At 33.9% G+C, this 24,854-nt stretch overlaps 1 long non-coding RNA gene across 2 annotated transcripts in view; it reads right to left on the reverse strand.

Moving 5' to 3' along the window:
* Positions 1-24,620, reverse strand: part of LOC136029508 (uncharacterized) — a 25,670-nt gene extending 1,050 nt beyond the window's left edge. For both annotated transcript variants that reach the window (XR_010618060.1, XR_010618059.1), the window contains exons 1-2: positions 24,487-24,620; positions 13,275-13,451 (exon numbers count right to left, since the gene is read on the reverse strand). This is a non-coding gene — a long non-coding RNA (uncharacterized LOC136029508). The remainder of the gene's footprint in view (positions 1-13,274; positions 13,452-24,486) is intronic.
* Between the last annotated feature and the right edge of the window lie 234 nt (positions 24,621-24,854).

Consider the following 24,854-nt stretch of genomic DNA (forward strand, 5'->3'; position numbering starts at 1 on the left):
ACCAAAAAAATTGGAGGGCACCTAGACCCCCTCCCACGCTCATTTTTTCCCGAAAGTAACCGGATCAAAATTCTGAGATAGCAATTTTATTCACCAAAACCTAATAACTATGTCTTTAGGGATGACTTACTCCCCCCCCAGTCCCCGTGGGAGGGGCTGCAAGTTACAAACTTTGACCTGCCTTTACATATAGTAATGATTACTGGGAAGTGTACAGACGTTTTCAGGGGGATTTTTTTTATTTAGGGGGAGAGTTGAGTGGGGGGGGGGTACGTGGGATGATATTGCCATGGAGAGACTGCTCAGGGGGAAAGAGAGCTTCAATGAAGGGGGCGCAGGATTTTCTAGCATTATTTGAAAAAATAGTGAAAAAATAAATATGATAAGTTTTTTCTACTGAAAGTAAGGAGCAGCATTAAAACTTAAAACGAACAAAAATTACTACGTATATGAGGGGTTTACCTCCTCGTTATACCTCACTCTTTACGCTGAAGTATTTTTAGTAGTTTCAACTATTTATTCTATGGCCTTTGTGATTCAGAGGTCATTCTTAAGGAATTGGGACAAAATTTAAGCTTTAGTGTAAAGAGCGAGGTATCGACAAGGGTTGAATCCCCTCATATACGCAATACAAACATACGAATATAAAAGTTCGTTACGTAAGTTAATTCGTAAGTTACGTATATTACCAATGAAAACGTTTGTAAAAAAATAAAAGTTCTAGTTGCTTTTTTAAGTAATCAAAAAATTGGAGGGCAACTAGGCTTCCTCCCTCGCTCCTTTTTTCTCAAAATCTTCCGATTAATTGCAGTTAATTAATATGCATATTTCGTTTTAATCATTTATGTGCGGAGAGCCAAGATCAAAACATGCATTAATTCAAAAACGTCCAGAAATTAAATAAAAAAACAAGTTTTTTTAAATGAAAGTAAGGGGCAACATTAAAACTTAAAACGAACAGAAATTACTCCGTATATGAAAGGGGCTTTTCCTCCTCAACGCCCCGCTCTTTACGCTAAAGTTTCTTACTGTTTTAAAAATAGAGTTAAGAGAAAGAGTCAAACTTTAGCGTAAAGAGCGAGGTGTTGAGGAGGAAAAGCCCCTGTCATATACGGAGTAATTTCTGTTCGTTTTAAGTTTTAATGTTGCTCCTGACGTTCATTGAAAAAAACTTGTTTTTATTTAATTTGATGAAAAATACGCAACGATCTGAATATTTATGCATTAAAACATGATTTTTTTCAAGCAGAAGATCTGTTGAAAAATCATTTGACCCTTTTGATACACACTCCACATTTATCTGAGGGCCCCCACACCACCTTGTATTTTAAATTTGATGAAAAATATGCAATGATCTGGATGTTTATGCATTAAAACACGGTTTTTCAAGCAGAACGTCGTCTTGAAAAATCATGTGACCCCTTTAAAATTTTAGATGTATTCACAGTCTTTTAATCTTGTGTAATTGTTACGACTTATATTATTTGTAATTTATTTGCAACCACAAATATTATATATAATTTGATCTCACTCTAAATTAAGGGAACTTAACCCCCACCCCCCTTCAAAGAAAGATTCTGGGTTTTAGTCCCCTTCCCCCAATCTCTTGGACTAACTTAATGGGGTATCTCCTGTATGCACTTCTGGTCTTGGCTGCAGTCGATTTGTGTAAATTGTAGCAATCGCTTTGTTCGTTGGATTTTAATTTACAATTATAAGCGCAGTATATTTTGACCTTTCCCTTGCCTGGTCCTTATCCTGGCATCGAAATATTGTATTTAAAAGAATTTGAGGCATATTTAGATTTTGAGTGCAACCATAAAATGAACTGCAATATATATTTTGATAAATAGTTAGAGTTTAAGTTTTTATTTTTTAAATTCACAAATAAATAAATAAAAACAACACTTTGCGCTTGAGATAAACCCATGAGGATTTGTGGTTTCGGGAAATTTTACGAAACTGCCTGCCTATTAATTCAGTTATTCAATAAAATAGAAAATATCATAACAAAAGTAAAATAAAAACATAGTAACTTATACAATGGAATAAAAGCAATTATTTGGCAAAAAAAAAACTTCCCGTGTAACTTTAAAAAGAATGACAGAAAATATATTAAAAACAATAAAACTGAAAGTAATAATAGCTAAATCGAACTGCAGAAAAAATTCATATCATATCATATTTTCGTCATAAATTGACGCTCAACTCTCTATCCCAACTCCATCTTATCCCCCTGCCCACGCTTTCTTTCCCACCCCCTCTACTGCCCACAATAAATCTTAGCAGTTATTCCTCCCCCCCCCCCCCACAAAAAATAGCCTTGCGAGGAACGCTAAAATAGGATTTAATAATGGAAATCAATGATTCAAAACATATACAGGATTAACTTCATAATTAAATTGTTTGTCCAGGTATGTGTGGTGGGATTGGCCAGAAAATGCTAATTCTTTTATTGTTGGAATATCAGAATTATTCCGCAGTCAGATACAGCTAAAATCAAATAGTTCATGGTAACGAACTGTAGTAAGGAGCGACCCGGCTCAATAGTAACCAAAACTCTAAAAAATGGAATTTTGATACCAATACCTACATCAGAAGAATCGCATTTTAATGCTGATTTTAAATATATAAGTTTCATCAAGTTTAGTCTTACTGCTCAAAAGTTAAGAGCCTGAGAAAATTTGCGTTATTTTAGAAAATAGGGGGAAACGCCCCCTAGAAGTCATAGAATCTTAACGGAAATCACACCATCAGATTCAGCGTATCAGAGAACCCTACTGTAGAAGTTTCAAGCTCCTATCTACAAAAATGTGGAATTTTGTATTTTTTGCCAGAAGGCAGATCACGGATGCGTGTTTATTTGTTTTTTTGTTTTTTTTTGTTTTTTTCCCCAGGGGTGATCGTATCGACCCAGTTGTCCTAGAATGTTGCAAGAGGGTTCATTCTAACGGAAATGAAAAGTTCTAGTGCCCTTTTTAAGTGACCAAAAAATTGGAGGGCACCTAGGCCCCCTCCCACGCTAATTATTTTACCAAAGTTAACGGATCAAAATTCTGAGATAGCCATTTTATTCAGCGTAGTCGAAAAACTTTATAACTATGTCTTTGGGGACGACTTACTCCCCCACAGTCCCCATGGGAGGGGCAACAAGTTACAAACTTTGACCAATGCTTACATATAGTAATGGTTATTGGGAAGTGTACAGGCGTTTTCAGGAGGATTTTTTTGGTTGGGGGAGGGGTTGAGAAGAGGGGGGTATGCTGGGGGAACTTTCCTTCGATAATTTGTCATGGGGGAAGAAAATCTCCATGAAGGGAGCGCAAGATTTACTAGCATTATTTCAAAAAAACAATGAAAAAATAAATATGAAAAAGTTCTTTCAGCTGGAAGTAAGGAACAACATTAAAACTTAAAAAAAAACAGAAATTATTACCCATTTGAGGGTCTCACCTCCTCCTAATACCTCGCTCTTTACGCTAAAGTATTTTTAGTAATTTCAACTATTTATTCTACGGCTTTTTTGATTCCGGGGTCATTCTTAATGAATTGGGACAAAATTTAAGCTTTAGTGTAAAGAGCGAGGATCTGACAAGGGGGCGAACCCCCTCATATATGTAATAAAAATATGAGAATACAAAAGTTCTTTACGTAAGCTAATTTATAAGTTACGTAAATCTTTTACTAATAAAAATATTCGTAAAGAATTAAAAGTTCTAGTTGCCTTTTTAATTAACCAAAAAATCGGAGGGCAACTAGGCTTCCTCCCCCGCTCTTTTTTTCTCAAAATCATTCGTTCAAAATTATGAGAAAGCCATTTAGCCAAAAAAAAAAAAAAAATGCAAATTTCGTTTTAATTATTCCTCTGCGGAGAGCCAAAATCAAAACATGCATTGATTCAAAAACGTTCAGAAATTAAATAAAAAAAACAAGTTTTTTTAACTGAAAGTAAGGAGCGACATTAAAACTTAAAACAAACAGAAATTACTTCGTATATGAAAGAGGCTGCTTCCTCATCAACGCCCCGCTCTTTACGCTAAAGTTTTTTACTGTTTTAAAAAGAAGAATTGAGAGACAGAGTCAAACTTTAGCGTAAAGAGCGGGGCGTTGGGAGCAGAAATACAGTGTTCAATAACATTTGTTGAAATGGAACATATTTTCCTGAGAAATATACATACATAAATGAATGTTATAACGTCCCAATACTAGTAAAAAATTGGAATTTTGTGTGTTATTCAAGTGTTTTTTGTTTTTTTTTTTATTTGATAAATATCAAGATTTCCTGATTCTTTTAAGCTCAGCGCAAGCATTTATTTAACTGGACTTTAGATTAAATTTTCTGAGCAACTTCCTTAGAAAATTGGAGTGGAAATGGTTTGTCATTTCTTCTCAAGGATTTTCTTTGGAAAAATGTAAATGGAACACGTCTTCAGTCACCTGGTCATTATTCCGCTAAACTTCCTCTAGTATATTAAATAAACATATTTAAAAAGAGAGCCACCCATTTAAAATTTCCTTATTCTATTTAAGAAATTATTTGTGGTTTCAAAGTATTTTGATCATAGGATATCTAAAACCACATTCTAAGCCTTCATGATCAATGATTGGGGTACAAGACCATATCCAGAGAAGGGAAGGTACCATGTCTCAGCCCTCCCCTCAAAATTTTTTTTTCCCGACTCGTGAAAACGTAAAAAAAGTGCATATTAATAAATTTTAGTGCGTTTTCTTAAAGTTTTTTGTAAAACCCCCCAAAAATTCAATCCCCCTCGAACAAAATCCTGGATACTCCCTTGTTAGTCTGGTAAAACTATAATTTGTTAAGCGAAATTTTGGGAATACTCATGTCCAAACCATCATTTGAAGCATTGAGTAACGATAAGACCAAGGTGACGAAAGGAGTCTTCACGTCTCACGGTTACTTGTAAAATGTGACAACCCCATCTCGCTATTTTGAACAGTGTTTTTGTGCACTGTGAAGGTCTTCAAAACTTTGCCAAACGTCCCAGATTTGAACCACCAGTCCCATAGAATTCATTTTTTTTTTTGTAAATAAACATGCTTTTTATCCTTCTCTTCAAGTTGTTTACAGTTTTCGATAGGGTAAGAAGTTTATATAGAATGAAAGTTTGACTTTTCATATTTCTTGGTGAAAACCTGATAAAATAGTGTCCCTGAAGTCATTTAATCGAACTGAAAATAAATTTGGTTTCTTTCACATCATATAAGCATCTTGAAATATAGAAATATGTGCCCTTATCAGAGTTACTGATAAGAGTTACTGATATTATCAGAGTTACCAATGCTTAATGCATTGGCAGCTAGATATCTGCGATCATTTAACTTCGATATTAAGCTAGAGGACCCTTTTTTTTGGCTCTCGTTGATTAGCTTGAGTTTTTGCTCTTATTAATGCCCAAATTTCCTGGCACTCTCCTCAGAGATATAACTCTTTTGTATCATAAATACCATTTGTACAAAAAGATACTGTTTTAACTCCAACTTTCAGAATAAATAATTAACTGACATGACTAAAATCCAATTCTATAGTGAAATAAAGTTTATTATAACAAAAGCAGCAGGCAAAAATTTAATATGTTAGTCACTACTTAAATGCCGAAAAAAAATTATTTAAACTCACTTGGATCGGTGAATAACTTTTCTCTAACAAGCATAGACTCAACAGAAAAATAACATTAGTTCAATTTCAGTCCATGCCAAGGAATAACAGGAACGGAGGGGAATTTTTTAAAGAAGAAAAACACACCGTAGCTGCGAAACAATTTTTGAGCATTAAAACAGAATTGGGGCTTTAAAAAAAACATTGAATTATCGGAGAGTTTTAGCAGAGAGGGCTCAAACTTCATTCTTAAGTATCATATCTAAGGGAAAAGTAAAGTAACTGAATCAAACTGAAAACAAATTTTCTTTTTAGTAACTTAAATCAATAACTTGAAATGTTGGAAGATGTGCTGTTACCACAATTGCCACACTGAATACACTCGGGAGCTACTTACACAATCTTCAGATTCACAACAACCTAGTTTTGTCAGAGAAAGTTTGTTTATGAGAAAGTTTGTATATGTTTTGGCGGATTTGGGAATGATATCCGCCTTCTCTCGCCAAAAAAAAAAGAAAAAAAAAGATAGCACATGTAACCTAGCGGTATACAATTTGTAATTATGCTCCACATTAAAATAAATCGACGTGTTTTTCAATCATTCTTTTTTTCGTTTTTAGTTTTTTTCCAAATTTTTACTTTTGGTAAAAAATCCTGTAAAAAAAATCCTGTAAAAAAAATCCTATTTATTTCTAAAGCTTAACAACACATATTATACCGCTCTCCTTGATTTGTTCTGTTACGATTACTGATGATTTGAAACTTTTAAGATCGTTTAATATCTTTAAAGAACGATTCGCAGATCAAGAACGATTCATAGATCATGGCCTATGAAACAGACCACATGTCCAACATGTGTAGTCTAGTGGTAAGTTCAAACACACCATTAAAACTGTCAGTCATCTGTAAAAACTCGTTAAACTCGTCAAAAAAACGTCTTTATACTTTTTTTTCTAAGTGGGAAATTTTTGTTGATGACTTTCCCATGCTGTTTTTACTCTTTACATAAACAGTTTCAACAACAAAATAAGATGGGGGTTGTTGGAATCCTCCAAGGGCTTTGCAATTCATTTCTACAGCGCAAAATGTGCCTGAACCACACGTGCTATTTTAGTTAAGCACGTCCCATCATTACCTGCAAATACGATATCAATTCACTTCCACTGTTTATACAAATTAGAAAACTGCTTCCCTAGTATTTCTGAAATTATTATAAAATTGGTAAGAGATGAAGTATTCAGTAATTCAGTAAATATTGCAACCAGATTTGTTATAATGATACGTATAAATATAACATTATACTAATTATAATAATAATAATTATATTAATTAAATCATTGATGAAACTGACATTGAGCTCTTGTCCGTCAGTAAAGTAATTTATGAACCAAGGCCTTCCTCTTAAATAATTTTAAACTAAATTCTTCATTAAAGAAATAATTTTAAACATGGATCTTCATTATATCTTTGAATCCACATTAAGAGAGCTTTAATAAAAATTGCAAGTTTTGTATCGGGCTTTTGTTCTAGGATCAAAACACAAATGACAGAAATATCATGAATGTGAAAAACAATCGTCGATCTAAAATGATTTTTTTACCTTTTGTCTAATTTTTTCTCTGAACTTGTTTTTAACCTCACTTAAGCCATTCCTTTCTTGAAAATAAATGACAAATACATAAAATAAAACATAGTGGGGGCTGTTTAAAACCATACAAGGACATTACAATTCATTTCATTAAACAGTTCGTGGTAACGAATTCTAGTAAGGAGCGAGCCGGCTCAATAGTAAGCGAAACCCTAAAAAATGTAATTTTGATGCTAATAGATACATCAAAGAATCAGATTTTTATGCTGATTTTAAAAATATAAATTTAATCTTTATCAAGTTTTATCAAATTTAATCTTAACAATCAAAAGTTACGAGCCTGAGAAAATTTGCCTTATTTTGGAAAATTGGGGGAAACACCCCCTGAAAGTCATAGAATTTTAACGAAATCACATCATCGCAGTCAGCGTATCAGAGAACCCCACTGTAGAAGTTTCAAGCTCCTATCTACAAAAATGTGAAATTTCCTAATTTTTGCCAGAAGACCGATCAAAGGGGTGCGTGTTTATTTTTTTTTCCGGGGGTGATCATATCGACCCAGTGGTCTTAGAATGTCGCGAGAGGGCTCATTCTAACGGAAATTAAAAGTTCTGGTGCCCTTTTTAAGTGTGGTTATTGGGAAGTGTACAGACATTTTCAGGGGGATTTTTTTGTTTTGTTTTTCGGGGGAGGGGGTTACGTGGGAGTATCTTTCCATGGAGGAATTTGTCAGGGGGGAAGAGAATTTCCATGAAGGAGGCGCAGGATTTTCTAGCATTATTTAAAACGAAAACAGTTATAAAATAAATATAAAAAAGTTTTTTCAACTGCAAGTAAGGACCAGCATTAAAACTTAAAACGAACAAAAATTATTACGCATATGAGGGGTTGATCCCCTCATAAATACCTCGCTCTTTACGCTAAAGTATTTTTAGTAATTTCAACTGTTTATTCTACGGCCTTTGTGGTTCAGGGGTCATTCTTAAAGAATTGGGACAAAATTTATGCTTTAGTGTAAAGAGCGAGGTATTAACGAGGGGGCAAACCCTCTCAAATACGGAATAAAACTATACGAATACAGAAGTTCTTTAAGTTAATTCGTAAGTTACGTATACTTTTTACTAATAAACACGCTCGTAAAAAATTAAAACTATGTTGCCTTTTTAAGTAACCAAAAGATTGGAAGGCAACTAGGCCTACTCCCCCAACCCTTTTTTTTCTCAATCGTCTGATCAAAACTAAGAGCCAAAAAAATAATATGCAAATTTCGTTTTAATTATTCATTAGCGGAGAGCCAAAATTAAAACATGCATTAATTCAAAACGTTCAGAAATTAAATAAAAAACAAGTTTTTTTAACTGAAAGTAAGGAAAGATATTAAAACTTAGAACAAACAGAAATTATTCCATATATAAAAGGGGCTGTTCCCTCCTCAACACCCCGCTCTTTACGCTAAAGTTTGACTCTTTCTCTCAGCTCTACTTTTTAAAACAGTAAAAAAGTACTCCCAGTTAAAAAAAACTTATTTTTTATTTAATATCAGCAAAACACAGCTTCACCTTGACTGTTTCAAACGCCTAAGAAACTGCTTTACTGGTATGTTTGAATTACCGTACCATTTACAACAAGAGCTAAGAGCTCATATGGCACTTGTGACGAGGCAAGAAGAGCTAAGAGCCAAGGGATCATATGGTATGAGCTCTAGCAAAATTCTATGAATCAATAGATTGATTTAAAAGGAAAATAAGAGGCTTAATGCCGTTCAGGATTTAAAATAAGAGCTCTGAGTCACGATGTCCTTCTATATATCAAAATTCATTAAGATCCGATCACCCACTCGTATGTTATAAATACCTAATTTTTTCGAATTTTTCCTCTCCCTTTAGCCCCCCAGATGGTTGAATCTGGGAAAACGACTTTATCAAGTCAATCTGTGCGCTCCCTGACACGCCTACCAATTTTCATCGTCCTAGCACGTCCAGAAGCACCAAACTCACCAAATCACTAAACCCCTCCCCCCAACTCCCCCAAAGAGAGTGAATCCAGTACGGTTCCGTCAATCATGTATCAAGGACATTTGCTTATTCTATCCACCAAGCTTCATCCCGATTCCTCCACTCCAAGTGTTTTCCAAGATTTCCCCCTCCAACTCCCCCCGATGTCAAAAGATCTGGTCGGGATTTGAAATAAGAGCTCTAAGACATGAATTCCTTCTGAATATCAAATTTCATTAAGATCCGATCATCTATTCGTAAAATAAAAATACCCCAATTTTCACGTTTTCCAAGAATTCCGGTTTCCCCCACCAACTCCCCCCAATGTCACAGGATGTGGTCGGAATTTAAAATTAGAGCTTTAAAGCGCAAGACCCTTCTAAATATCAAATTTCATTAAGATCTGGTCAACCTTTCGTAAGTTACAAATACCTCAATTTTCAAAATTACCCCCCCCCCCTGCTCCCAACTCCACCAAAGAGAGCAGATCCGGTCCGATTATGTCAGTCACGTGTCTTAGACAGGTTTTTATTCTTCCCATCCAGTTTCATCCTGATCTCACCGCTTTCAGTATTTTCTAAGATTTCCGGTTCCCCTCAACTGCCCCCCCCAATTACGCTGGATCCAGTTGAGATTTAAAATAAGAGATCTGAGTCACGAAATCCATCTAAGTATGAAGTTTCATGAAGAACCGATCACTCCTTCGTAAGTTGAAAATACGTCATTTTTTCTAATTTTTAAGAATTAACTCCCCCCCTCCAATAGATCGGATCCGTCCCAATTATGTAAATCACGTATCTAAAACTTCTGCTTATTTTTTCCACCAAGTTTCATCCCGATCCCTCCAATCTAAGCCTTTTCCATGATTTTAGGTTCCCCCACCCCAAACTCCCCCCAATGTCACCAGATCCGGTCGGGACTTAAAATAAGAGCTTTGAGACACGATATCCTTCTAAATGTCAAATTTCATAGAGATCCGATCATCCGTTCGTAAGTTAAAAATACCTCATTTTTTCTAATTTTTCAGAATTAACCCCACTAGGTTAATACTAAGTTCCATAATAACATTGGCTTTAAGAACTAAACGAATTTATCAACTGTTTTACAGCAACTACAACCATACATAATTGAGTAAATATTATAATTATATCGATAATTATACAGAGATGAAAGTGACTATGTGTGTGTGATCCGATTTGATCCAAACAAACTGGAAGAACACGCGTTCCTAGGCCATTTTGTTTCAGGAGAGGAGGGAGAGCGGATCAATTTCAGGACTGGGTGAGTACGTAGCGTTGGCAACTGTTCCCAAGTTAATACATATTATATTTCTGTTAATTCTGCAATATAGACTTGTAGAATTTCTTTCATATTTATTTTTAATTAATAAATATTATAATTTCTTTTAATTCTGCAATATAGACTTTTATATTTCTTTTTTATTTATTCATCATTATCGTATTATATAATATTTATGATATATAACAATAATAAAGCATAAAATAAATATTTGAGTTAATTAGATTAAGTCCACGACAGTATGAAATTAAACTAAATTTTTCAACAAACCCCCACACAAACAAAAATCAGAAATAAAACAGACCTACAAAAGTCAGACTTAACAGACAGACTTGGCATGGCGAAATAAATTCAGATATTTAAAAATTCATATATATAAGAATAAACTGTTAAAGCTAAATATACAGAAAAGGAAAAAGTATTAAAAGAGTTTGAACATAACAAAGTTAATAACCAGAAGACAGTGTATAGCGAATTGATATTCTATAACGTCCTAGTTTATTAAACAAGGATATTACAGCTCAACCCTGTTTCCTCAAAATCTTTATGGCCTTTGGAGGGGGGGATTCTACTTGAAATTCATGTATGAACATTCATACGTAACGGGTTTTATGTTATTACTGCATAAAAGTTTTCTATTAGTTCAAAAAGGGACGCGGCGTTCAACTTTATTCATCAACAATTTTTACGACAGGGGAAGTTTCGTACTTCATCAGTTCAGTCAATAAGGATTACACCCTCAATTACCCCTTCAAATAGGTTTTAAATCTAGGTTTTAGTTGTTAGAATTGCAATCGGATAAAATAAGGAGAATATTAGGAGAAAATCCAGACTGAGAAGAAAACAGAGAAAGATTAAAAATAAAGAAAATTAAAACTGAAAAGGAAAGTCTAATGATTGACGGACCTTGTCAACAAAATCCAGTCGCTTATCTTTTGATTCCACCTGAACTCCTTTAGCCTTAAGCCAGGCTGTGATGGTAGGCACATTAACTACAGAGAGGTGACCTAGTTTCGCCAAGTCCTCTACATTAACATCTGTGGCAATTTTGGGTGGGGCACTGGGTTTTTTGGTTTCATTTTCGTTCTGTGAGCTTTAGAAATACATATTATAAATATATTACAAGAATTACATTGCATTAAATTACGTAATTATACCAAATATTCAAATTAAACAACTTTTTTAAATTATGAATTCAACTTCGTTGGCTTATTAAGGTGGCTTTCACCTGAATTCCCATGCTAACTTATCCGAAGATTTCAGTAATTTGAAATTTTGATAAGGTTTGACATGTGATAATTTTGTTATGGGATAAATAAAAATGTTCTGTTGTTTTTTTTTTACCCAAGGTTATTTTTATTATTTTTTTGGTTTGCCTGTTTTTATTATTTTTGTTCTGAAAATTCTAACATACTATATTGTATAATCAATTACGAATTCAAATCGCATCGTAAAACTACACACGTTTAATAAATCAGGAAAGAAGTAATCATTCAAAGTAAACCAAGTTTGCTTTTCGACATCAATAATTTCCAACATGACAAGTCAACTACCTACCCACTTTAATCTCTAAATTTTATACAAATGTTTGTGAATAGCCTGACCACAAATGGGTCGGTTGTAGATAAATCTTTGGCGTTTCTACTTTTTTCAAGGCATTAACTCACAAAAAAAATATTATTACCTTTATAACATATCTTTAGCCCGAAAAACTCTAATAAATTTACATTGAAAAAGATGAAATAATTTTCCCAAACATGAACTTACCCATGCACATGGTAATTTAAAGGCTTGAGCCTGCTCCTCTTCAGTTGCGAAAAGTATTGTGACATAGGCCTGTTTAGGCTATTTAATGACTAAAAGCCTAAAAAACGATTGCATCCTTTCTCTACAAATTGAACTTTTAAAAATTGAAAAGCGGTATGATGTATGGATGATCAACGTTAATGCATCGAAAACAAAAAAGCTTCATATAACCCCATCAAAGGTGCCACGTAAACACCCTAGTTTCATTTTGAAAAATGAAACTGTAATGAGAGTCGACGACCTTTGTCTACTAAGAAAAACTAACTATTGAAATTTGACAACACTTTTTCCATAAAAAAATTCAAACACTAGCAATAGGTTCATTCCAAAAGACAGCTAACAAAGCAAAACTACGCCCTCTTAAGCTGTTGGTGCTATATATTTCTTGTGTTATCATGCTCAGCCAACAGCTTCAATGTAATCAATTCGTTAATTTTTGAATTTGAATCAGGTTAGGTTACCCTAGGCTCTTGGTGACCAGACATTCTTGGGGACAAGTTCAATAGATTCGTTAAAAGTGTAGCATATGCGGCCGTTATTGAAGTGATATATTTACCGTTAAGTGATGAGTTTATATTCTATATGACCATACTCCCTAAGTCATACTTACTGGTTTTCAATACTAGACGATAAAAAGCGGAAAATAATCGTTTTTACAAGACCTTTTCTCCATTTTTAATTCAGAGCCAGTAGGCAGGAGAATAGATTCAGACGTAGGTGAATTGGTGGAAGGGGGAGTAGGGATTCTCCAGTGGAAAGCCTCTCTTCTAGTCTGTTTTTGTAGTTAATATACAACCAACAGGTGGATATTTTGCACAGTGTTTCACCTTATGAGGTGGAGTTCTAGCCCTACTAACCCCCCCCCCCCCTCACGTAGCTGTATTTTTTTTTATTATTTGAGATCTTGCACTGACGTCACACTTACTTGGATGACAGAACAAAAATAAATTAAGTCAAAATAGCTTACAGGTTGGTTCATATGGCTCATATCAACTGTAACGTTGTCGTTTATATTTCTATCTGCTTTCATAACACCGTTCTCCTTGTTCAATTTTTAAATGGTGTTTGTAGCTCCGTCAGCATTCATTGACGTACCAAATTGCAGGAAAGGGTTTTGGACGGACAACCGTGTTTGTACTATTTGCTGAAAAATAGAAATATTTCACAAAACATTTGCTCGATGTGAACAGACTGAATCACATAAATCTCAAACACCGTTTTTTTCTTTTTTGACGTAAATTTAGATACATTCCGCAAAGCAGCTCTTCCTTGATACCAAGTAACTAAAATGCTAAAAAAAATTGAATTTTGTTACCAATAGATATATTGGTATCTTGGCTGTTTTGTTGTTTTTTTTTGTTGATTTGATCACAAGTCAAGTTGACCTCAATAAAAAAGTAACTGTTTTTACTTTTATGTTATAATAGTTTTTTTTTAATCTTTTGAATCACACCCGCACACGAGAGGGGTCGGTAAAAGAATTGCTTGAATTAAAAACTGAAAAATGGGGGGGGGACATTTTTTATGCCCCGAAAAATTCCTTTTCGGGGGAATTTTGGAAGAACTTTGGTGGATTTGGAAGATAGGCTAAACAGCTTCAATTCAAGTATAAAAAAAAAATTCTGACCTGGGCTTAAATTCAGCCAGAATCGCATATCTCAAAGTGTCTCAATTTAATTCAAAGAAGCTATGATTTAAAGTAACAAGAACAGTGAAAAAAGAAATCCAGTTGTTTGAACTGGTTTTGAGGAAAGGAACCCATGGTTTCATTATAAACATTTGCTTTGGTTTTGTCTAAAGTTATTATCATCAGTGCTGGGAGTTTTGTTTATAATGTGAGTTGTTCATATGTATTTATTGTTTATATATTTTTGGCTTAAATTCAGCCAGAATCGCATATCTCAAAGCGTCTCAATTTAATTCAAAGAAGCTATGATTTAAAGTAAGAAGAACAGTGAAAAAAGAAATCCAGTTGTTTGAACTGGTTTTGAGGAAAGGAACCCATGGTTTCATTATAAACATTTGCTTTGGTTTTGTCTAAAGTTATTATCATCAGTGCTGGGAGTTTTGTTTATAATGTGAGTTGTTCTTATTTATTTATTGTTTATATATTTTTTTTCGTTGTGTTGCAGTTGTCGTGTTTTTCTGTTATGTCTTAAAAATAAAAACAAATCTTAGGTCTTTATTCATCTAAGTATCAATGGTCATTTATTGATGTGTTTATGTTGTAAGTGTCCTCCCACTCTTGGTTAGGTTTGTGGCTTAGAATAGAAATAAATTCTTTAAGCACTTTTCTGTCGTTTGTATTTTCTTTCCGTTGAGAAAGGCTCGCCGACGTGGGGCCGAAATATTCGGAGTATTTTTATTTTTTTTTTTTTAGTTAAAGTGTAATTTTGTTTTTATTTTTTATTTTTTGTTCACTGCTTTGTCAAAATTAAAAGCCGTTTTCTCTTTGCTTAATGTTTCTTATTACAGTATTACACATGTTGTAAATTGAACTCTGTAACTATCTCTCTCATTCATTCTATTTTATAAATCTCTAACAACAGAGTCAAAAATTGTCCAAAATCACTTCCATTTGAATTTATTCAAATATTAATTGTAAGGGAATTTTCTCTAATCCATTGAACACTTGGATTATTATCGTGCTCTTCTTCTTTAAACATATACTCTGGGATATCTGCTACCTCTCTTGTTTTTTCTTATTTATATATAAGTTCGAAATTTCAATATTCCGTTCTTTTTTTAACACATTTCTCTACTGTGAAATTACATTTCTCTAAGTTACATCTCGAATGAATTGTCGACTTTGATCAATTAAAATTACTTTTTACTTTATTCTTCACTTAATTAGAATTTCCAGCACTTGAAATCTGTTTTGATTTCAAAAAAAATATTGAGTTCAATAATATCTTTATTTCGCTATTTACACTATCAAATTGAAGTTCCAAGTCTGAAATAATTTTATTCTTTTCTTTGATCTACTTTTAATTCAGGTTTAATCTTATAGTAATACTACTATTTGTCTTTTTCTCTTTTTACATTTCGTGACCATTAAATATAATGATCGCACATTGATATTTTATTATTAAGATGATCATTGATGTTATTGAATCTTTCAAGTTTTTTGCCAATAGTCTTTAAATTACGTTTTTTTGGCAAATGACCACAATTCATTAATTGCATAATGCGGCAATTGATTTTTTATCTACGAATTTGGATTTTCATTGTAAACAACTTTTAATCACTTCTGCAACGTCAGCCATTTAGCAACGTCACTTCTGCAACGTCGGCCATTAGGAGCTGATTTTATTAAAAGAAATTCCGAATCTAAGAAATAGTCAACCCTGAGGAATTTTATTGCTTGCTATTTACTACTCTTGAAACTTTTTTGAGAACGTAGAAGTCTGTTAGTGTTTATCAATTTGTTTAAAAATTTCAATTGGTTTAATAATTTAAATCTGTAATAAATGGAGATTTATTATATGCGATGAAAAAATATTTCAGCAACCGAGTCTTTAACTCGGACAATTTCAAAAAGAAATGAAGTGCCAGTGATTAAATGTATTTGTACATTTTGTGATTGCAAGAGAAATCGTTTTTGTATTTGTACTAGCAAGAGTAGCGTAGAAAACAGACTTTTACAACTCTATTATTCAAACTATTCAGGGATTGATGATTTACATAGAAAATTCAAAGAACATGGTTTTACTGTATCAATAGCTAAAATCAAACAAGTGTTGCACAGTTAAAATAGCTATTCTTTACACCATCCAGCTTATCATACATTTAAAAGAAGACGCGTTTACATTCATAGTATCAATGGCCAGTGACAAGCAGATTCGGTTGATAAAAGTGAAAATAATGATTTTAATTATATTCTTACAGTCATCGATTGTTTTAGTAAATATGTTCGGGTGTATTCCTTTCAAGGATACAACGGGTAAGTAAATTATTAATGCTCTTCCGGGTTTATTTAAAAATAGCAAACCTAAAAAATTACATAAAAACAAAGGTATAGCATTTGTTGTCAAACTTTTTTTCACAGCAAGTATTATTTAAAAGTCATCAAAATCACTAGTTCTCATCTGAAGTGAATTGAAAGCTCAAACTGTTGAACGGTTTAATAGAACAATCAAAGAGAAATTATGGAAATATTTTACTCATAACAACACAAGACTTTAGGTAGATGTGTTATCCTCTTTTGTTGACAATTATAACAATTCTTATCATCGATCCATCAAAATGAAACCAATAGAAGCGAGTAAAAAGGGAAAGTAAAGAGAGAAAACACCAGTTTTTTTCCTTATATCAAAGTTTAAAAATCGTACACAAACAGATTCAATGTTGGTGATTTGGTTTGGATTAATGAAAGTAAGGGTATTTTTGATGAAGGTTACCTACCAAATTATATAAGTGAAGTGTTTCAAATAGCAGCAGTGAAACATACAACCCCTATAACGTAAGAACTGTCAGATAAAACTGGTACCTCATCATTGGTGGTTTTTACGAAAAAGAACTCTCGAAAGTTATTCAATAAAACTTTCATTCTATAAACGGATCCTATAAAGTTGAGTAAATTATTAGCAAGTATAGTGAAAAGTGGAGAAATACAAAGAAATATAGTTCCAGAAAGTTCCTTAGAGCAAGCTGGATTTCGTGACTATGCTGAAAAGTTGGGTGCTCAAATCGTTGAAGCAGAAAATTAAAATACAAATATGATTACTGATAAATTACATGAGAATGACATAAATTTAAGAAGACAATTACAACGATTGGTACAATCTTTAAGCAACGCATTAAGTTTACAAACAGGCAATCATGCTCACTCAAGTCAAGCTATTTTATCTACCATATATTGATTACAGTAAATCTCTCCCAAATATAAAAAAGCAACTTCATTCTATCCTTATAAATAAATTCAACAATCAATGATACATTAAATCTTAAAGTAAAGAGTTTATTTTTTTATGTTGTTATGGTGGGTATAATTTTCTTTTTTCACATTAGTTGCCAGCCATCGGTTACCCTCGCTTGCACACAGTTTTTTTTGGGGTTGACCTATGCTGAGTGTTTGTTGGTTTGTGGACGGGTTTCCGTCTAGTGGCATGTCATGGAATTATTAATGTCTATTTTTTGGAATTAATTTTTTTATAAAAATAGGTGTGTTTCATAATTAGAGCGGATTTTTGTCAATCGGCGTTGTTTCTGCGACTTGACCCTCTTTATATTGTGTGTGTTGTACAGAAACTTAAATTAAAACCTTGAACCTTAAACCTGACCCCCGAATGATCCAAATTTCATTACAAATGTCGACTCTGGAATAAATGATGAACTTTTAAAAGAAATCAATAAGGACTATGATCCTAAGGAGCCCATTTTGAAATGCCTAGTTTTTATTTATACAATTGTCAATATTTAATAGAGGCAATAGATAAAGCAGGAGCAGTTAATCAAAGATACGGAGGAAAAGTGAAAGGTGTGAAAAAAAGATGAAAAATTTAGTGAATTAGAAAAGAAATCTCAATTCGTAAAAATCTACAGGAGAAGGTTAACCGCTATTAAAGATAACTTTGATTTTATACCACCTCAGTAAGGAACTGGGATTTAAATGAATGCAAATGATATGATTGAAAAATTATAGAAATATAGAAATATATCTGATGAAGTGAGGAACGAAGCTATTGATCTGCTCGATTCTTTATATAGTTTTTGTGCCCCTGCTGTTTTTTATCTTTCTGGTTTTGCTTTCCTCCTTTGCAAGAAGGATACAAAGAAAATACGCTCAGGATATTTTAAGTATTGCAAGTACTTGCTGCGTCTGCCTTGGTGGTATCGGAATCATACAGTAGTTTCTAAATTTGACATTGTTGATGCGCCCTCGCGACTGAAACATTTATCTAAAGATATATCTCTTAAAACTCGGCAAATGATTGGTGTTTTTGACCCTTTTTGGTCATTTTTTGAATTGAGGTAATTTACTTATGTTGTATGTTATTTATGTTGTTATGTTTTTTTTTCTTGTTTATTTATTTTTTTGTGTATTTACTCCACAGTATAATGTATTTTGTGGGTTATAAATAAATTATTATTATTATTATTATTAAAAATTAAAACTATTAAGGAAAATGACTATAATACTGTTTACAGCAACTATCTATGAAAAAAATACATTTCTAATTAATGCTTTTAATTATTGTTACTTACCTTAGACCTTAGATCCTCCTGAGCCATCGGTGGCGCATAGGGCGTCGACAAAGTCTCTCCATTCATCACGAAGCTGTGCGGCTGCAGTGATATCTTCCCATTGCGGAGTGAGGGAAATTTTCACCTTTTTTAGGTCCCGATCATACTGCCTCCGCAGTGTGTGTTTTGGTCGGCCTCGTCTTCGTCTTCCTTCAGGCTGCCATTGATACACTCTTGAGGGAAGTCTGTCTTCGGGCATGCGTAGAACATGACCCAAATATGTCCATCTTCGTTTCTTCAAAACTTCGGTCACTATAGGCTGGTTTGTTTTCAGCCGGATTTCCCTATTGGTAATTTTCTGATGCCAACTGATTTTGAGGATCCTTCGAAGGCAAATGTTTTCGAATCCAAGGATACGTTTCTCAAGTTGTTGGTTGAGTTTCCAACATTCACTGGCGTACATCAATATAGACAACACATTGCTGTTGAACAGGCGCAATTTTAAACGAAGTGAGTATTTGTTGCGTCTAGTCTATTGAAGGCGCCTGATGCTTGTCCAATCCTTCTCTTGATTTCAAATGTTACATCGCCAGTATTTTCTATCCAGCTTCCAAAGTATTTAAACTCTTGGACCTGTTCAACAGATTTATCGCAGCACTGAAGAGTTAGGGGGGAGCCAGATGTGGACATACTTTTTTATTTATCAACGTTGATCGACAATCCGACCTCTAGGCCTTTTTCTGTGATTTCATCAAATAGCAGCTGTAATCGATCTTTGGCGTCTTCTAGTAGTACCATATCATCTGCAAAGTCAAGATCTGCGAGTGTTTTGTTGTTGACGTTTACTCCATAGCCCGTAGACTGTCTGAGTACATTGTCCAAAACTATTGTAAATAAAAGTGGTGATAATACACATCCTTGCTTGACACCAGTCATGATTTTGAAGTATCTTGTAACTCCGTTTTCTGTTCGAACACAGCATTCTGTTTCCTTGTACAGGGCGATAATCAGTTCTACTATCTTGGGGGGTATTCTATAGTATTTAAGGATTTTCCATGAGATTTTTCGGTCAACCGAGTCAAAGGCCTTTCCTAGGTCAATGAAAAGAAGATATAGCTTTTTATTCCATTCCTTTGAGTCGTCGACCAGCATTCTCAGTGTGAAAGTTAGGTCTGCACATGATCTTCCAGGTCGGAAGCCGTGTTGTTCATCACGAAGATATTGGTCCAGTTTCTGCTGTAGGCGTTGTAATATAATAATTGACAAAAGTTTACTAGGTATCGACATTATGTTAACACCTCTCCAGTTGCCACAAACAAGCGCATCACCTTTTTTGAAGAGCCTAATAATGGTTCCTTTCGTCCAGTCACTGGGCACTTTCTGTTCACTCCATATCTGAGTTACTAGCTCAACCCAAACTCTCATGCAGTCGCAGATCAAAGTTTTCAGCATCTCAGATGTAATGCCGTCTACTCCTGGCATTCTTCCGTTCCTTAGCTTTCTGACAGCGGCTATGATTTCTTCTGGAGACGGTGGTTCTTCATTTACATTAAGAATCATAAATGGAGTGTCAGGAATTAGATCTTGGTCATTTATTCTCGGTCTATTTAGTAGGTTCTCATAGTGGGTCGCCCACCTCTCGTCAATCATCAAAGGGTCTGTCAAAAGGGCTCCATTCTCGTCCTTTACTAGATTAGTCCTGTTCGGTTTGACTCCAATCATCTCATTGGTTAATCTATAGACTGTTTTCGAATCTCCCTTATTTGCTGCTTCTTCCACCAAAGCTGCTTTCTGTTCAATAAATTGCCTCTTGTCAGTCCAGGTACTCTTCTTTACTTGTTTGTCTGTTTCTCTATATGAGAGTTGCAGAACAATTAATTCAGATGCGTCTGAGGCCGCCATAATGGAAAGTTTGGCTTATTTTCTTGCATCACTTAGTTTCCAGGTTCGTTCGGAAATCCATCTTTCTTTCTTTTTCTTCTTATAGCCTAATGTCTCCTCTGCAACTTCTCTGTATGTGGTTTTAAGTTTCTCCCACATGCGTTCGACATCAGACCTTGGTTCTAATTCCGATTGCAGGGCTTCAAATCTATTTGAAAGTTCTAATTGGAACATTCGTGCTGTTTCCTTGTCGTTCAGTTTCTCAACATTGAAGGGTTTATGTGTTGTCGGTTTATTGTTTTTTTCTGTGTCGCTTTTAACTTTAGATGGATCTTAGCAACCATGAGGTTATGGTCTGATTGTATATCAGCGCCTCTGTAGCCTCTCACGTCGAGTAGACTCTTCCGCCATTTGCGTGAAAAGAGGAGGTGATCAATTTGATTGCACGTGCGGCCATCTGTCGAAGTCCATGTATATTTGTGAATGGTCTTGTGTTGAAACAATGTACCTCCTATGACAAGGTCGTTGTTCAGGGCGAAGTCGACAAGTAGCGCTCCGTTTTCGTTCATATCACCTATTCCATGTTGTCCCATGACTTCAGGACAGTAATTGTGACAAGATCCTACTTTCGCATTGAGATCACCTACGACACATATGATATCGTGTCTAGGAGTTTCTGCAACAACACTTTGTAGTGTTTCATAAAAGTTGTCTTTCTCTATTTCATCCGCTTGGTGCATAGCAGGCAACGATTGAGAGTTTTCCATGAGCTGACCGTGCGTAAATAATTTATTCGTTTACAGGTGTCCATTTTAGCATCGCTCGCCTAGCTGCGGGTGACATCAATACACCTTGTACTTGTGCTTGTACCTTCGATTATTGTTAGTGGTAACAAAAGTGAAATCGAATGGTCTTGTAGAAGTAATACGATTACGTTAGATCGAATCATTGATTATGAAATAACTCTAACTCAAATTACACTATGGTACTCATGGTACAACATCAATGATAAATTTAAAATCAATATGTTTGAATACAGGGAAAAATAACGATGAATGGGTTAATATTGTTATACTCAATGGGTTATATGATTAAGAGGGTTTAAATTATTTCTTAACTCATTATTTCAATTCATCCCTAGATCAATGTCCAGTCAGTATGTCATCTAATCTAGCAACAATGAAATTTGTCATTATTTTGAAAGAAAATTATAAATTTCGTTTTAATAGTGATTTATGTTTTATTTTAGGATTTGAAAATGAAGCTGAACTAAGTAGTAAATATAATGAAGGTACTAAAGTCCCTAATATTACAAGAAATATTGATAAAATACATCGTCACTGCTCATTAGTGAATAGTTCAATTGTAAATGGGAATACAACTTCTGATATGATCTGGAGTTTTGCTCCTAAAAGAGAGCTTGGAACGCTAATCTTTGAGATTCCTATGCAAAGGCAATATCTTCCAATTAGTCGAAACGAATGGATTAATAATGAAACAGTAAGTTTGAGACCAATGTTTTAAGCTTTTTCATATCCAAAAACTATTTGGGTATATTTTGGTCATTTTCAAGCGCTCAAAAACTTGCAATTGAAGCACTTATTATGTTTGTAAAGAACATAAAAAAGGCATCAAGGGGTATGTTCACTTTATTTGTAAAACAAAAATAAGAACAACAAAAAATTTACTAATTATTAGTATAGCTACATGATTTTCCCCTGGGTATGTAGGCTAAGTGGAAGGTCACTTATACCTGATCCTGTACCTACTGTTTTTACTTGGTTGAAAAAAAATCCAAAGAAAATTCCCATTGAAACAGAAAGAGACCAAAAGTGAGATTGAATTTGTCATAGCTTGGAGGTTTGCCCCTTCAGTCTATTTAGAGAAAACAGATTCATAATTGAAGCTTTGTTCATTTCAATCTTAGGGATGATCTAAATTTGTTACACTTCATTAAATGGTTGTAAAAGGATACTTTTATTTATTTGTCTTGTTTGTTTTCTATATGATTTTTTTAATCTTTAAATTGATATACATTTCTTACAAATGAATTAGTCATACCACAGTTCAATTTGCAAGTTTTGACCTACCTCGTAACCCTGGTCTCAAAATTGCATATAAATTTATTAAAGCTACGAAACATAGAAATCCTCTCTGTTTAAAAGAAAATTGATGGACAAAAATTGGGTTTGATACACTAAAGTCCTAGGGCCATGACAATTAAAACAAAACGATGAAGATTAACTTTAAAATGCTTGACATTACATCAATATAACATTCACAAAATTTTACTTTTGTGCTCAGTTGCCAACCTGAGCAATTGCCCTAAAGTTTTAAACCTTGCAAAACATTCACCAGCCACCTCTTATGACCTACACTGTTGTCTGTACATCAACAATTCACTGAAAAGGAAAGACCACCTTACTGGCATTTCTTCCTTTGTACTTATATTTAATTGGTTTAAAAGAAAGCTTCTATGGCTAAGTCAGAAGCCCAGTAAAGGACCAGGTGGTCCTTTAGCCAGTAAGTCCAATAGGAAGCTAGGGGTCAGTCATCCTATGCTTTTGCATACCCTTCCTGCTTACTGACCCCAGATTTCTCAAGGTAACCTGTTAAGTTTAGGCCAATTCTGGCTGAACCTACAGAGTCACATCACTGACCTTTGTCCCAAACCAAATAAACTGCTAATGCCAGGAATTTAACCTGTGTCCTTTGGATAAAGGATTCTCAAACTAGAGTGCCAGCCTCTTAGGAAGGAACAAAAATGTCACCAGAGAACAAAAATTATTTGGAAAAAGAAAATATTAAAAAAAAACAACTCAAGTCATAGTTGCTCCCATTTTTCACTGCTGTCCCACAAACAATATGTATTTTATTTAGAGAAATAAATTTTCAGACAGGTATCAACAAAACTCCATCAGGGATTGTATTTACTTAAGATACAATCAGCAATATGAATGCTTAGTTGTGATATTCTAGTCTTGAAATAATAAAAAAGAGAAATTATATGTTTTATTTGTTTTCCACCAGCCCTTTTGGGAAAAATCATATGTGACAATAATATACCCATGGTTGGCTCAGAATCTCTCTAAAATGCTTTAACAGAAGGAATTTTAAGACAATTATACTGATCAGCAAGAAGAATATTAACATAATTCTCTAAACTTGGCACTTTTTAAGACAATTTTTAGCAAAGCAAATGCAAAACTTTAATGGCATCCTATGTCATCTAAAAAAAAAAAACATTGAAATGTGTCAGATGTATTTTGATATAAGATGCCTCAAAGACTTTTAGTTGAATCTATGAAATGAAGGGCCAGGCATTCCTTTACATTTTATACAACATGTAAAAAGAAAAACAGTTCAAATTTTTTCACAAAAGAAGAAGCTTGATGTAAAATAATATATTTATTTTTAACAGAAAGCAACTGACATCAATGAAATCAAATAAAACAAAAATTCATGAAGAATGAATAACATAAGCCATATATTTAACCTACAATGAGGTGGCATAAAAGATTATTTCTAAAATGAGAAAAAACAAGTGTTATGGCTTAAAGTTCTGCTTAGTCAACAGGAATTGTCTTTTCAGAACTAAGGCCAGAGAAAAAGAAACTGATAACCAAAAAATAAGGCACCCAAAAATTTCAGGGCCCTCTAGAGGGAAAAGAAGTAGAAGTAGGTACTTCAAAATACCTTTCCAGGACATACTTTAGCCTGTAGACACATCCTTGAAGGTTTCATTTTCCTAGCCTAACCTCTTTCAAAGATAGCCAAAAGTAGCTAAAGTAAAATTTTACCCCTACTTTACCTAAAAATCCAGTTTAAATAGCAATCTCTAAAAATATAGACTATATAAAAGGCTATAGGTATTGGCCTAATAATTCTAAATTTTTTCAACTAAAAATTATAGGATGGTTTAGAAAATAGGCCTGTTTGATGTAGTAATATTTGACTAACTCACCAATGTGATAGCTGCCTTCCTAAGAACCAGCCTTTTTTAATAACCAAAAAACTTTCTTCTGACTCTTCATGAAGCTTAGCCTATGCAAGACAGGCCTAGAACACCAAAATCCCTTTAGATCCTAAGGAATATGCATAAGATTACTTACAGGTCACTGAAAAGCTAAGATTAATTCCACTATTTACAGTTTCCTTGTCTTTTCTCTAGACTTAACGATTTCACATGTTTATCCATCTGAAAAAATATGTAGCATTGACGTCACTTGTCCGCAATAATCTTTTTTTCTGGGTTAGAAAGTGCAAGCCCGCTGACTTAGCAGGGTTGTCAACAGTGGTACAATTGTAACATTTTGGTACATTTCACCCCAAAAGGAACATTCTGGTAAAATCACAAATTTCCTGGTACATTTTACAGAATGTGATACAATAAGATTTGACTGGGCATCAGGACACAGCGAGCAGAGGGAATTGTAGTTTTTATATATAGGTGAGCAGATATTTCGAGGAGTGACACCAA

Source organism: Artemia franciscana, chromosome 7 (genome assembly GCF_032884065.1).
Source record: "Artemia franciscana chromosome 7, ASM3288406v1, whole genome shotgun sequence".
NCBI lineage: Eukaryota > Metazoa > Arthropoda > Branchiopoda > Anostraca > Artemiidae > Artemia > Artemia franciscana.